We start from the raw sequence: 7,294 nt of genomic DNA, 5'->3' as shown, positions 1-7,294 counted from the left end.
CTGTAGAAATGGACATTGATGTGAGGGATATGTGGTGATTCTGATGAGTATTGTAGATTGAGTACGACGGAGTGATAAATCTAAGTTTGTGAGGAGTAGTTTAGATTCAAGGCAAATAAGCTATTCTCTATCAAGAATGAATTTAGTTTATGTTCAAATGTTATATTTTTACTTGTTTGCTTAAAACCCATTTTAACCCAAACTCATAACTAAGAATCCGTCGAACGGCAGTTCGGTAGCACCGATCTCTGTGGACACGATAAATTCCCGGATAAATATTTCCAAAACTTTTGTTGCTTGCCGCTTTACCGCCACAACAAAATGGCGCCGTTGCCGGGGATTGGTGTTTCTATTGAATTTGCATTGCGATAGTTTCTTTGTTTTTGAGTTTTGTGAATATCGTATATTTGTGAATTTCCTTATACTTGTATACTTTTGTATAGTGGATTGTATAGATACATGTTCTAATTTTGTTTGGTGGACTTATTAAACAAGTTGAAATCGGATAGTTCTTTAATTTCAAATCTTCACTTTTCAATTTGTTTAGTTAGTTTCACCAAACTTTTGTAAAAATTGTGTTTTTACTTATCGTTACGTGTTTGTTAATACGTGTTGTTTACGTATTGTTGTATATTCTCTTGTTTCGTAACGTTTGTTCAAGTGTGTGGTTAGGATACTTTCTTTAGGTTCGCATTGGGGCGAAAGCGTTGGCGTGTCGTGGAGAAAGTTACTACCCGAGCACAATAAAGGCGTCGAGCTTACGACGTAAAACAAGCATTTGTTGGGAGGCACCCTAACGGTTTTGACTTTTGTAAATTTTGTTAGTTGTGTAAAATGAGATGTGTAGGTGTTAAGTGGAGGCTACACCAGTTGTGCAGTCTTCTGGACTGGTTTTTGCTTTTCTGGTGTAGCGCGCGTCGCGCGCAAAGAGGACGCGTCGCGCGGCCTGGGAGCTGAAAAGCTTGGTTTGGCAGAACTTAGCGCACGTCACGCGTTCTTGAGGGCGCGTCGCGCGCCTTGTAACTTTTGGCCAGTGAACTCTTTTTAATGGTTCACTCGGCCCTCATTTTTTTCCCGCTTACACCAGGACTGTATAGTATTGTATTTTATAGCTATAATTTTAATTCTTTTGTTGTTGTTTAGACTCAAATTTTGGCCCGATTACTTGGAGTCGCATTTGGTAATTCTCCGATTGTGATAGATTCAACATGCCGGTTGTGCGGTAATGATTGTTCAAATTTGTACGTCGCAAGGTACTCGTTTATCGCTTTCTATAGCATAACATGTTTTTGAGACTTTTCAGTTGTACAAATTTCATATTACTCATTCTTTTTGCATAACTTGCTCATGACTTGAATCACAATTAGTTTCCCCTTTTTACCATAAATGTGAGGTGGCTTTTCATTGTGTATATATGTGAGTGACCGACATTTCTTGTTTTAACTGGATATTATTATGTTTAATCTTTCATTTGTATTGATTTTGTGAATGCACGAAAGTGATCAAGGCACTTGTTTGATTTTGAGCACAACTACCATAGCCAAAGGTCAATTTACCTTGTGAGTGTGTGACCATTCGTAACCCCTTTGAGCCTTTTTATCATTGTCCATTTTGTTTTTGAACTTGAGACATAGTTCACATTTTTGATGGATTTTGATTATCGTTTTTCTTGAACCCTTGATAACACGATTTTATATCGTATATTTAGCCTAAAATCCATAGATATTTATAGCATTTTCCGTTTATTATGTTAATTTATTATGATATTACGCGTGTATTTGCTTTGTTTCAGGTTTTACACTTCAATTACGACTATTTGCGAAAAGGAAAGAAAATCGAGCTTAAATGACCAATATTTATGCTTAAAAGACGAAAAGGGGTGCTGAAACGAAAGAGGGGTGCAATTAGGACCCAAAAGGCCCAAAAGAGCAATCCAGCCCACGAAGGAAGCAACCCAGGCCACACTAGTAAGCAGAGACGCACGTCTCTGCCACCTCAGCAAAGGGGAGACGCACGTCTCCACCTCCCTAAAGAATCTCCACTTGAGACGCACGTCTCAAGTCAGTCAAGGCCACTCCCTGAAGAATCGGAGACGCACGTCTCCAAGTCCCGGTCTGCAAAAAGTTCCGTTTTTCACGCAAAGCAACTGCAAAGCCTCACCTATAAATAGAGGCAGTCACTTCAGTCCAAACTGTCCGATTTCCTGCCAACGAAGTGCTGCCGAAATTGTACCGCGAACTGCTTTTCCTTATTCTGTTTTCATTTAACCGTCTATTTTCTCACAACGATTTCTACACTGGAAATTGTTGTGAACTTTTTCATAGATCTAGCCTTACGTTAGATTTATCGCTTTATTTCCTTGTTTTTATTTTCTGCCATTTAAATTCCGAAGAACGATCCAGCCAACCTGTGGTGGAAGTTCAAGTACTTCAAGATTCAATTCAATTCAGATTTATTTTAATTCAGGTTTTTATTTACCGCCTTATTTATATTATTTATTTGCATGATATATTATATGCCATTTAATATGCTTATTATTATGAACCGAACCGATTTATGCATGTTTAATCGTATTAATATGTCTGGCTAAATTACTAAAGGTGTCGGTATGTAAAGTAAGTTAACCGTAGGGATCCGAAATAAATTGGCTTAAATTATGTTTTATTAATTATCACTTATTTTTGGTTTATATGTCTAGTTTAATTAGTAAGTCTTAAAACCAATAGAGCGAAAGTTTGAGGGATTAGGACGGTCAAAGGTTAAAATCAATAGAGCGAAAGTTTGAGATCTTTAACTGGATAGTAGACATAGGACATTAGTTTTAAGGATGGCGAAAGCGTATTAAAACTAATTGGAACTTATTTATTTTCAAAAATTGTTTTTACACTCGAGCGGGATGGCGAAAGCGTACGTTAGGGGTATTAGCTTGCTCCGAGTCAACAGAGCGAAAGTTTGAGATTAGGAGATTTAAATAGATAACAACCTCGTAAAATAGGCATTTTATTAATTACATTGTTTCCAAAAAGCTCTTCTAAAATCTAATGGGATGGCGAAAGCGTACATTAGGATTAGGATAGTAGTCTGAATCAACAGAGCGAAAGTTTGAGACGAGGATTTTTAATCAATCGGAATTAGTAAAGATTTTTAATTTAATTATGCAAAAGCCAATGAACCTTCGGATTTCCTGTAGTTAAACGAAATACATACTGATACCTGTCTTTTATTATTATTCTTTATTTTCTCACAATCACTTTCCCTTAGGAACAATCGAAATTTTAGTACTCCTAGCTTTACATAGTAACCTTAGATAACGGTAGATCGATTCATAGTCCCTGTGGATTCGATATCTTTTAAAACTACACGACACGACTGTGCACTTGCAGTTATCAGATTTATAGACACGTAAAGTCGCGATCAAGTTTTTGGCGCCGTTGCCGGGGACTATTTAAGTCGATATCGTAACTCACTGTTACACCGTAGAGACTAGGATAATTCTTCCCTTTCTTTTTGAACGATTGTATGCCAAATACTCGTTCACAAGGAGGAGACTTAATACAACGAATTAACGAGATCGAACGTTTCATTAACGTTAAACGTCGAGCTCGCAACCTTCCCGAAGTAGCAGAAATTCCGATAAATCAGGAATTGATTTTTACTGATCAAATCAATCAAATCACCCCGAAGTTAGAGATGGCTGCTATTCGTCCTCTTAGAGACTATGCCGCTCCTTCACGCGCTGAACCGCATTCAAGTATCCCACCACCTGCGATTGAAGCGAACAATTTCGAACTGAAACCTTCACTGGTCCAAGCTGTTCAACAGAATCAATTCTCTGGAAGCCCTGTAGACGACCCCAATCTCCATTTATCTGTGTTCGTGCAATACGCCGACACTATCAAAGCCAACAACGTTAGTTCCGAAGCTATTCGATTACGCCTTTTCCCTTTCTCCTTGAGAGATAGAGCGAGAGCGTGGCTTCAATCCCTGCCTTCCAATTCCATAACTACGTGGGACGAATTGAAGAGAGTATTCTTAGCAAGATACTTTCCGCCTAGCAAAACTGCTATGCTTAGAGGTCAAATCAACGGATTTACCCAGAAAGATAACGAATCGCTTTTCGAAGCTTGGGAACGTTACAAGGACATGCTTAGAATATGCCCTCATCATGGACTCGAACCATGGCTGATCATCCATACCTTTTATGGTGGTCTCTTATATAACACTAAAATGACTATAGATGCCGCTGCTGGCGGAGCATTAATGGACAAACCCCATGATGAAGCATACAAACTCATAGAGAACATGGCACAAAACCATTACCAATGGGGAGGAGAACGCGCCGCTCTAGAGAAAGCCCAAACCAAAGGAGGAATGTACGAAATTAGTGGTATAGACCGCGTTAACGCTAAAGTAGACGCTTTAACTCAAAAGATCGAGAATTTGACCATCACTCCTTCAGCCACCGCTGCCGCTGTAGCACCTAACTGCGAGATTTGTGGATTGACTGGGCATGTAGTTGCTGAATGCCAACTCTTGACTGGAGTCCCATCTGATCAAGTAAATTACGCTCAAGGAAACCCTTATTCTAACACATACAACCCTGGATGGAAAAACCACCCGAACTTTTCTTATAAGAACAACAATGCGTTGTACGCGCCTGGACAAGCACCTGCCGTACCACCTGGCTACCAAAAAGCGCCTGTAGCTGCTCAAAACACCCCTAGGAAGTCAAACCTAGAAATCATGATGGAGAACTTCATAGCTTCCCAACAACAAACCAATAAAGACTTCCTGAATCAAAACATCCACAATAGCGAGCAACTAAAACAACTATCGAACAAAGTAGATGCTTTAGCTACGCATAACAAAATGTTAGAAACTCAAATCTCACAAGTAGCTCAACAACAAGCACCTACTGCTGCCCCTGCTGGCACGTTTCCTGCTCAACCACAACCTAATCCTAAAGGACATGCGAACGCGATAACACTACGAAGTGGAACTAATTACGATGGACCCATAGATCCTAGAACCCAAAACATACCCATGTCACAACAAGAGCCAAAGGAAACCCAAAAGAAAACAACCGACGAACAAACTGCTAAGACTGATGAGAACAATAACGAAGTGGAACCCGAAAAGGAGAAACCTTATGTTCCACCACCACCTTATAAGCCACCAATTCCTTACCCTCAAAGATTAGCCAAATCAAAAACCGAAGCGCAATTTAAAAGATTTGTAGAACTTCTGAAGCAATTAAACATAACCATACCATTCACAGAAGCCATAACTGAGATGCCTTCGTACGCTAAGTTCTTAAAAGAAATCTTATCAAACAAAAAGAAACTCGAGGATAACGAAACTATAACGCTTACCGCTGAATGTAGCGCTATCATCCAAAACAACATGCCTCCAAAACTGAAAGACCCTGGTAGTTTCTCTATACCCTGCGTAATTGGAAAAACCATCATAGAGAAAGCCTTGTGCGATTTAGGAGCTAGTGTTAGTTTGATGCCTCTTTCGACCTGTAAGAAACTCAATCTAGGTGAGCTTAAAGCAACAAGAATGTCTCTTCAACTAGCAGACCGTTCAGTTAAATATCCTGTAGGAATGTTAGAGAATATCCCTGTTCGTGTAGGTCAATTCTACATCCCAACTGACTTCATCATTATGGATATCCAAGAAGATTCTAACATCCCGATCATTTTAGGAAGACCATTTTTAGCGACCGCTGGTGCAATTATAGATGTAAAGCGAGGAAAGCTTACTTTCGAAGTAGGAGAAGAGAAAATAGAATTTATCCTTTCCCAATTCCTAAAAGCACCTTCTATAATTGACACATGCTGTTCTGCTGACATAATCGACGAGTGTGTCAAGGAAATAAAATCCGAACCAAATAAGGAAACCGAAATCCTAAGAATTCCTATGCCGCCAATTTTTGAAGATGACAACTGGCGTGAGGAATATCAAGATAACCACCTGAGTGAATGCTTAGCTTTAACCCCTGATCCTATACCTGGACCTAAGAAACCTGCTATAGAGCTGAAGACACTTCCTACCGATCTTAGATACGAATTTCTAGACGAAGAACTAAACCGACCAGTTATAGTGAACGCCAACTTAGGACGAACCGAGACTGAAAAATTACTTAATGTCCTAAGAAAATACCCTACCGCTTTAGGATACAACATATCAGATCTGAAAGGTATAAGCCCTTCTCTGTGTATGCACCGCATTATGCTCGAAGACGATAGTAAAACCTCTAGGGAACATCAAAGGCGAATAAATCCTATTATGAGCGATGTGGTTAAAAAGGAAATCCAAAAACTGCTAGAAGCTGGAATAATATATCCTATATCCGATAGTAAATGGGTTAGCCCTGTTCACGTCGTACCAAAGAAAGGAGGAGTCACTGTAATCACTAACGCAAAAGGAGAATCTGTAGCACAACGTACCCAAACTGGATGGAGGATGTGCATTGACTATAGGAAGCTAAATAAAGCTACCCGAAAAGACCATTTCCCTTTACCTTTCATAGATCAAATGCTCGAACGCCTAGCTAAACACTCACATTTTTGTTATCTGGATGGATACTCCGGATTTTTCCAAATTCCTATCCACCCTGACGACCAAGAGAAGACCACATTCACCTGTCCTTATGGTACATTCGCTTATAGACGAATGCCTTTTGGACTCTGCAATGCACCCGCGACCTTCCAAAGATGCATGATGGCAATATTTGCCGACTTCCTAGATGGAATAATGGAGGTCTTTATGGACGACTTCTCTGTCTGTGGAGGAAGTTTTGAAACATGTTTAGAGAACCTTGAGCTGGTACTTAAACGATGCGTAAGCGTAAACCTAGTCCTTAATTGGGAAAAATGCCATTTCATGGTTCGACAAGGAATTGTACTTGGACACATCGTATCCGATAGAGGAATCGAAGTTGATAAAGCAAAAATCGAAATTATCGAAAACCTTCAACCTCCCAAAACCGTTAGAGAAATAAGAAGTTTTCTGGGACATGCTGGTTTTTACCGACGCTTCATTAAGGATTTCTCTAAAATAACCAAACCCTTAACTGAACTACTCATGAAAGACGCCGAATTTATTTTCACCGATAAATGCACTGAAGCATTTCAAACGCTTAAACAAGCATTGATCTCTGCGCCAATTATGCAACCTCCCGACTGGAATGAGCCTTTCGAAATAATGTGTGACGCAAGTGATTATGCTGTAGGAGCCGTTCTAGGACAAAGAAAGGATAAGAAACTACATGTCATATATTATGCGAGTA

General features: G+C 39.6%; 1 non-coding gene across 1 annotated transcript; it reads right to left on the bottom strand.

Annotated features, from left to right (window-relative positions):
- Window positions 1–4,065: 4,065 nt before the first annotated feature.
- Window positions 4,066–4,172, bottom strand: LOC131593725 (small nucleolar RNA R71). Its single transcript, XR_009281108.1, has one exon. It is a non-coding gene; the product is annotated as a small nucleolar RNA R71 (small nucleolar RNA).
- Window positions 4,173–7,294: the final 3,122 nt, after the last annotated feature.

This window comes from Vicia villosa, linkage group LG3, assembly GCF_029867415.1.
Source record: "Vicia villosa cultivar HV-30 ecotype Madison, WI linkage group LG3, Vvil1.0, whole genome shotgun sequence".
Taxonomy (NCBI): domain Eukaryota; kingdom Viridiplantae; phylum Streptophyta; class Magnoliopsida; order Fabales; family Fabaceae; genus Vicia; species Vicia villosa.
Note: the sequence above shows the minus strand (reverse complement) of the source record. Positions and strands in the feature narration are given on the sequence as shown.